This window comes from Halichoerus grypus, chromosome 6 (assembly GCF_964656455.1).
Source record: "Halichoerus grypus chromosome 6, mHalGry1.hap1.1, whole genome shotgun sequence".
Classification (NCBI taxonomy): domain Eukaryota; kingdom Metazoa; phylum Chordata; class Mammalia; order Carnivora; family Phocidae; genus Halichoerus; species Halichoerus grypus.
Window position 1 is genome coordinate 100,280,036 of NC_135717.1, and position 9,089 is coordinate 100,289,124.

At 39.4% G+C, this 9,089-nt stretch overlaps 1 pseudogene; it reads right to left on the bottom strand.

Moving 5' to 3' along the window:
- Positions 1 to 6,996: 6,996 nt before the first annotated feature.
- On the bottom strand, positions 6,997 to 7,431 carry LOC118528060 (large ribosomal subunit protein uL24 pseudogene; annotated as a pseudogene).
- Between the last annotated feature and the right edge of the window lie 1,658 nt (positions 7,432 to 9,089).

A 9,089-nucleotide genomic window follows, 5' to 3' on the forward strand; every position in this document is an offset into this window, starting at 1 on the left:
TTGAAAGGTGTCCTCTAAGCAAAGAGAGAGCCTAAAAGCAACATAGACCAGAAAGGAACACAGACAATATACAGTAACAGTCACCTTACAGGCAACACAATGGCACTAAATTCATATGTTTCAATAGTTACCCTGAATGTAAATGGGCTAAATGTCCCAATCAAAAGACACAGGCTATCAGATTGGATAAAAAAACAAGACCCATCAATATGCTGTCTGCAAGAGACTCATTTTAGACCCAAAGACACCCCCAGATTGAAAGTGAGGGGGTGGAAAACCATTTACCATGCTAATGGACACCAAAAGAAAGCTGGGGTGGCAACCCTTAAATCAGCAAATTAGATTTTAAACCAAAGACTGTAATAAGAGATGAGGAAGGACACTATATCCTACTTAAAGGGTCTATCCAACAAGAAGATCTAACAAATGTAAATATCGATGCCCCTAACATGGGAGCAGCCAATTATATAAGCCAATTAATAACAAAAGCAAAGAAACACATCGACACAATACAATAATAGTGGGGGACTTTAACACCCCCCTCACTGAAATGGACAGATCATCTAAGCAAAAGATCAACAAGGAAATAAAGACTTTAAATGACACTCTGGACCAAAGGGACTTCACAGATATATTCAGAACATTCCATCCCAAAGCAACAGAATACACATTCTTCTCTAGTGCCCATGGAACATTCTCCAGAATAGATCACCTCCTAGGTCACAAATCAGGTCTCAACCAGTACCAAAAGATTGGGATCATTCCCTGCCTATTTCAGACCACAATGCTTTGAAACTAGAACTCAATCACAAGAGGAAAGTCAGAAAGAACTCAAATACATGGAGGCTAAAGAGCATCCTACTAAAGAATGAATGGATCAACCAGGAAATTAAAGAAGAATTTAAAAAATTCATGGAAACCAATGAAAATGAAAACACAACTGTTCAAAATCTTTGGGATACAGCGAAGGCAGTCCTAAGAAGAAAGTATATAGCAATACAAGCCTTTCTCAAGAAACAAGAAAGGTCTCAAATACACAACCTAACCTTACGCGTAAAGGAGATGGAGAAAGAACAGCAAATAAAGCCTAAACCCAGCAGGAGAAGAGAAATAGTAAAGATCAGAGCAGAAATCAATGAAATAGAAACCAAAAGAACAGTAGAACAGATAAACGAAACTAGGAGCTGGTTCTTTGAAAGAATTAACAAGATTGATAAACCCCTGGCCAGACTTATCAAAAAGAAAAGAGAAATGACCCAAATAAACAAAATCATGAACGAAAGAGGAGAGATCACAACCAACACCAAAGAAATACAAACAATTATAAGAACATATTATGTGCAACTATATGCCAGCAAATTAGATAATCTGGAAGAAATGGATGCATTCCTAGAGATGTATCAACTACCAAAGCTGAACCAGGAAGAAATAGAAAACCTGAACAGACCTATAACCACTAAGGAAATTGAAGCAGTCATCAAAAATCTCCCAACAAACAAAAGCCCAGGGCCAGATGGCTTCCCAGGGGAGTTCTACCAAACATATAAGAAGAATTAATACCTATTCTTCTGAAACTGTTCCAAAAAATAGAAATGGAAGGAAAACTTCCAAACTCGTTTTGTGAGGCCACCATTACCTTGATCCCAAAACCAGACAAAGACCCCATCAAAAAGGAGAATTACAGACCAATATCCGTGATGAACATGGATGCAAAAATTCTCACCAAAATACTAGCCAGTAGGATCCAACAGTACATTAAAAGGATTATTCACCACGATCAAGTGGGATTTATCCCTGGGCTGCAAGGTTGGTTCAACATCTGCAAATCAATCAATGTGATACAATACATTAATAAAAGAAAGAACAAGAACCATATGATCCTCTCAATAGATGCAGAAAAAGCATTTGACAAAGTACAGCATCCTTTCTTGATCAAAACTCTTCAGAGTATAGGGATAGAGGGTACATACCTCAATATCATAAAAGCCATCTATGAAAAACCCACAGCGAATATTATTCTCAATGGGGAAAAACTGAGAGCTTTCCCCCTAAGGTCAGGAACACGGCAGGGATGTCCACTATCACCACTGCTATTCAACATAGTACTAGAAGTCCTAGCCACAGCAATCAGACAACAAAAAGAAATAAAAGGCATCCAAATCAGCAAAGAAGTCAAACTCTCACTCTTTGCAGATGACATGATACTTTATGTGGAAAACCCAAAAGACTCCACCCCAAAACTGCTAGAACTCATACAGGAATTCAGTAAAGTGGCAGGATATAAAATCAATGCACAGAAATCAGTGGAATTCCTATACACCAACAACAAGACAGAAGAAAGAGAAATTAAGGAGTCGATCCCATTTACAATTGCACCCAAAACCATAAGATACCTAGGAATAAACCTAACCAAAGAGGCAAAGAATCTGTACTCAGAAAACTATAAAATACTCATGAAAGAAATTGAGGAAGACACAAAGAAATGGAAAAACGTTCCATGCTCATGGATTGGAAAAACAAATATTGTGAAGATGTCAATGCTACCTAGAGCAATCTACACATTCAATGCAATCCCTATCAAAATACCATCCACTTTTTTCAAAGAAATGGAACAAATAATCCTAAAATTTGTATGGAACCAGAAAAGACCCCGAATAGCCAGAGGAATGTTGAAAAAGAACAGCAAAGCTGGCGCCATCACAATTCCGGACTTCCAGCTCTATTACAAAGCTGTCATCATCAAGACAGTATGGTACTAGCACAAAAACAGGCACATAGATCAATGGAATAGAATAGAGAGCCCAGAAATGGACCCTCAACTCTATGGTCACCTAATCTTCAACAAAGCAGGAAAGAATGTCCAGTGGAAAAAAGACAGTCTCTTCAACAAATGGTGTTGGGAAAATTGGACAGCCACATGCAGAAGAATGAAACTGGACCATTTCCTTACACCACACACAAAAATAGACTCCAAATGGTTGAAAGACCTAAATGTGAAACAGGAGTCCATCAAATACTAAAGGAGAACACAAGCAGCAACCTCTTCAACCTCAGCCGCAGCAACTTCTTCCTAGAAACATCGCCAAAGGCAAGGGAAGCAAGGGCAAAAATGAACTATTGGGACTTCATCAAGATAAAAAGCTTTTGCACAGCAAAAGAAAACAGTCAACAAAACCAAAAGACAACCGATAGAATGGGAGAAGATATTTGCAAATGACATATCAGATAACGGGCTAGTATCCAAAATCAATAAAGAACTTCTTAAACTCAACGCCCAAAGAACAAATGATCCAATCAAGAAATGGGCAGAAGACATGAACAGACATTTCTGCAAAGAAGACATCCAAATGGCCAACAGACACATGAAAAAGTGCTCAACATCATCGGCATCAGGGAAATCCAAATCAAAACCTCAATGAGATATCACTTCACACCAGTCAGAATGGCTAAAATTAACAAGTCAGGAAACGACAGATGTTGGCAGGGATGCGGAGAAAGGGGAACCCTCCTACACTGTTGGTGGGAATCCAAGCTGGTGCAACCACTCTGGAAAACAGTATGGCGGTTCCTCAAAAAGTTGAAAATAGACCTACCATACAATCCAGCAATTGCACTACTGGGTATTTACCCCAAAAATACAAATGTAGGGATCTGAAGAGGTACATGCACCCCAATGTTTATAGCAGCAATGTCCACAATAGCCAAACTGTGGAAAGAGCCAAGATGTCCATCGACAGATGAATGGATAAAGAAGATGTGGCATATATATACAATGGAATATTATGCAGCCATCAAAAGGAATGAAATCTTGCCATTTGCAACAACGTGGATGGAACTGGAGGGTGTTATGCTGAGCGAAATAAGTCAGTCAGAGAAAGACATGTATCATATGATCTCACTGATATGAGGAATTCTTAATCTCAGGAAACAAACTGAGGGTTGCTGGAATGGTTGGGGGTGGGAGGGATGGGGTGGCTGGGTGATCAACATTGGGGAGGGTATGTGCTATGGTGAGCACTGTGAATTGTGTAAGACTGTTGAATCACAGACCTGTACCTCTGAAACAAATAATACATTATATGTTTAAAAAAAAAAAGAAGACGATAGCAGGAGGGGAAGAATGAAGGGGGCGAAATCAGAGGGGGAGATGAACCATGAGAGACTATGGACTCTGAAAAACAAACTGAGGGTTCTAGAGGGGAGCGGGGTGGGGGGGATGGGTTAGTCTGGTGATGGGTATTAAAGAGGGCATGTTCTGCATGGAGCACTCGGTGTTATACGCAAAGAATGAATCATGGAACACTACATCAAAAACTAATGATGTAATGTATGGTGATTAACATAACATAATAAAAAAAGATAAATGATAGACATCGTGATGTACCACCCATAAATATTTCACTATAAACATTTAGAGAGGATGCTTTTCTACATGATCATAATACCATTACCACACCCTAATATATTTAACAATAATTCCCTAAGACCTAGATTCCATTCTAATTTTTCCAATTGTCCCCAATATGTAACTGACCAAATCTTAATATTTTAGAGGATGGTAACTTTGCCGAGGCAATCTTAGCTGGCATTCAGGAAAGGCCACAATCTTTTTTGGTGTACAAATACTTTCTTGATGCCCATATGTCTTATCTTACATATCTCTCCCATGATGTTGCCCTTACTGGCATTTTGATCTCCAACAAGGATCTGAAACAGAGGAGAACACAAATAATTTGCAGAACTTTTTGTGGATAATCAAGAAATTATCATTTTTAGCCTAAATCTATTATTAGTGAAAAATCATTATATGTTAAGTTAAAAATATTTCTTTATTGTTGTATGTTTCAGTCTGCCAGTGATGACCTACTAGAGGGTTATGAAATAAGTTTACTGGATCTGGACCAGTATCTTTTTTAAAAACTAATAAAATAGAATAGAAACTTTCAAAGCACATCCCACATAGTAAAGCATTTTGTGACCTTTTGTTTCAGTTCTCTGTATATAAATATATGTGTTGTGAGTTGCAATAGAAATATATCCTTTATGATAGGTTGTGCTCAAGAATTTTGAAAGCCACATATCATAGACAATCCAAAGGGGCCTTGTATCTTAGAGGGCTAGCCCCTTTTCCAAGATCTATGGAGAATGCTTGGATCCAGGACTCAGTCTTTCCTTTTTCCCCGTACCTCTGGTTGACATGAAATTTCCTGATTCAAATATCTGGACAGTGGGGATGGTCAGCAGTGCACTCACCAACTGGCTGGGCTTCCCCTCTTAGAGGGCTCAGAATACTGTGGAATCAGATGGTGTGACCACAGGGAGAACATAAGGGATATAGACAGGAATCAGGACATAGAGGAGGGAAGGGAAGGGGACACAGGTATGAACCCTTAGGCCAACAATCCTATTTATAAATCAGCATGCATGAGAGCAAAGATGAGAACAAGTCAAACCACTCTTGCAGTACAAACCAGCGAACAATGTGCAGACACTTCAGGTGGTGGTTGAGAGCCCGGGCCCTAGGACCTGACCCTCTGAGATCTAATCCCTGTTCTCTTCTTACTAGTTGTATGCCTTTGGGAAAATGAACCTCTCTGACTCATTTTTGTCACCTATAAACTGGGAGGAAAAAGAGTTATCATCTCATAGGGTTGTCATGAGGATTAAATGAGTCCGTACATGTACAAAGTCGGTACATAGCTTCTGGCAAATAAGAGAGTCAATGAAGCCACCATATTTTTCAAGGGTTTGTGGAGATGAAAGGGAAAGTAGAGAGCAATAAGGAGATGACTAGATAAAGCAAAATACAATGCTTTTCAAATATAATCACAATATTTTCATTAGATGGATAGGATCCAATATCAAGACAGTCCTGCAACTGCTTATACCATTTTATTCTCTGTTAAATCTGTCAGTTGCTCATCATACTGACTTGGCTAAAGTTACATTCATTGAAATCATGAAATGCAGAGATAATGAGAAATTAATCCTGAATTGAGAAATCAAATATTGATTGTCTAATATTAGTGTCTGTATCTAATCAAAACTGCCTATATTTTTAAATTGCCTACCTTTGGCAACATTCATCCTTCATGCTGGGTATCATCTTCTCCACATGGACACCGGCTATCTAGGGCAGGAAGGGCTCGGGCAAGCAGAGCAAGGAGAGCATAGGAAGGAGTGTGGACTGCACGGTGGGAAGGCAGCTATCTGTTGAGGATGTGTTGGTGCCAGGGGACATGTGGTTTCCAATGATGGGCCCCAGATTCTAGCCAAAGTCACTGGGCGAATGAAAAGAGTGGATGTGTGTTATCGAAGCCATGTGTTACCAGCAAGCACACAAGTCCTAGAGGGGAATGTTGTAAAATCACAGCCTGTGGGTTAGCAGTTATCCACCGCCTCCCCCATTAAGGATAACTTTGCCTTTCCACCTTATCTAAAGGAGAGTTAACAGGTAGATGACGATGTATTGTCACAGCTCAGCAAACATGGTTTTCCCTACCTCCCAAAGTGTGAAAGAATAGAGACAAAGCATACTCTTAATCCCCTTTCTTTTTCTTCTCTATCCCATTAATTAAATCACTACATCTATAAATCTGATTGAAAAACAATGTTGATCATACTTTATTTCTAATTGGTTACAGACCATAACACTGCCACTTCCTATTTTTTTTTTTAAGGAGGCTCCACACCCAGGGTAGAGCCCAACACAGGGCTTGAACTCATGACCCTGAGATCAAGACCTGAGCTGAGATCAAGAGTCAGACACCTAATTGACTGAGCCACCCAGGCGCCCCTCTGGTATGTATTAATTACAAACAAGTGTCCTTGGTTTAAATAGTATTTTAAAGGTAAACCATTTCTAGGATTCTTAAGGACATTACTCAATTTATCTTTTATTTTATAAATTAGATGATGGTATTCCTATTTCATTCTTACTTTTTACTTTTTTTTTCATTTTAACAGTTTTTATTTAAAGTCACATATAAGATTACTTTATTCCTGCATTTTCTCAATTGTTTCTTCCTTTAATTTGCCCTTTTCCTTTCCTACTTGGTGAGATTTGGCTTTATGTTCAGGACCTTTTGCAGTCTTTGTCCAGTTACAGTCCAGTGCTAACCACCTTGCTAGGATGAATGCCCACATGGACAGGTGTGCTACTCGCCTTCTCTCGCTGTACTTGTTCAATGTAGATGACGTATTTCTTCCTGTAAACCTGGACGACTTCGCCAATTTGCTGACCTTTGTGGTGTCCTTGCACAACCTGTATTCATCATCCTTTCGGATGGGCATGGATCAAATGTTCTAGTTCTGTCTCAGCTCTTTGGAAAGAGGGGAAGACATAGTCTTCCCGCAAATGTGGGGAAGTGCATTGAAATGCCTTTTACAGTTCTTGCTATGGTCAGAAATCACAAAGGGATTGAACTTCATTTTGGCTGCTAGCACTTCCTTAATTTTTACTTTATTTCTTTTTTTTTTTTAATTTATTTATTTGACAGAGAGAGACACAGCGAGAGAGGGAACACAAGCAGGGGGAGTAGGAGAGGGAGAAGCAGGCTTCCCGCGGAGCAGGGAGCCCGATGAGGGGCTCGATCCCAGGACCCTGGGATCATGACCTGAACCAAAGGCAGACACTTAACGACTGAGCCACCCAAGAGCCCCAATTTACTTTTTTCCTAAGATTTATTTTTATTTTAGAGACAGAAAGAGAGTGCACATGTGCATGAGCAGGAGGAGGGGCAGAGGGAGAGAAGGAGGGAAAGAATCTCAAGCAGACTCCCTGCAGAGCGCAGAGCTCTATGCGGGCCAGGATCTCACGACCCTGAGACCATGACCCTAAGCCCATGACCTGAGCCAAAATCAAGAGTTGGATGCTCAACCAATTGAGCCACCCAGGCCCCCCTTTAATTTTTACTTTTAAATGCAAGTATAAGCTCCCAGTCTTTGGGAGGATTGGATGCATGTAGATTAGGCTCTTGACCTTTTTGACTCTCCTTTCCTGAGATCATTGCTCAAATGGAGCCCACTCTGACAACCTTTTACCGTCCCTACCCCCACAGGGTCAATCCCATAGCATCCTAACAAATCCAGAGTCCAGAGGAAAGGAAAACGGGGAGTGCATTTCTCAGGTATGCATGACTATTTATATAGAGTACGCCTCCATTATTTGTGGTTTGAAAGAAACCAGCTGCAATGTGAAATCCTTCTGTATAATAAACACTGTTAATAACCAACTCCTAGAAATGACTAACTTGTGGAAAGAAGAACAGTTCAGCCAATTAAATACCACCTTCATGACAAATAATAAAGATTGCTTCCCTAAAGAAAACATCCACATTTCAAGTAGTTTAATAGGATAGAATTTTAAAAGAACACTTTTTGAACAAATAATGGGAGAGAAAAAATGTCTAGTAGACAAGAGCGTTCTCTACGGGTATAACATTCAGTTGATCATAAACTGAATACATTTCATTTACTTTTCACAGGGTTCTTTCATAGGATTGCTAGGTCAGTAAGACTGCTTTCCTTTCTCAAATTACAGCAATAATGCCAAGCTTTAGTGTCCTATTACATACTATACATTTTTGTTGCTAAATTACATAAGAAATGTTGATATTTTTCTTACTCTCCTGTTCATCATCTTGGGCCTCTTCTCTCTTTCCCAGCCTCACGCCTTTTCTTGATAGAAGCCCTGGTTTATATAAAAACTGCCAGCTCGCTGCCTAATTTTACAAAGGAGAAAACAAGAAACTTAATTAGAAATAAAATAAACTCTAAATGGCTCTCATTAGAGCTTTCCTTCTTTAATATAAAAGGACATAGGCTAATCACTTCATTTCTCTTGAATTTTCTATCTTTTTACAAAAGAGTGTTTTTCTGTACCTCCTCTTCTCATTTCACAGGAAATGTCTCCACACAAAGATTATATTTTCTATCAGTTGGTCTGCCTTGATTGGGTTCAACCCAGGTGGGTGGCTTTTTCTTTTTTTTTTTGCAGAAGTTCAAATTGAGTACTGGCTTCTCTCGCACAGAAACCACAAGTCTCAGTTTCTCCTAAGTTGAGGCAAAATGATTCTCCCCAACTTATC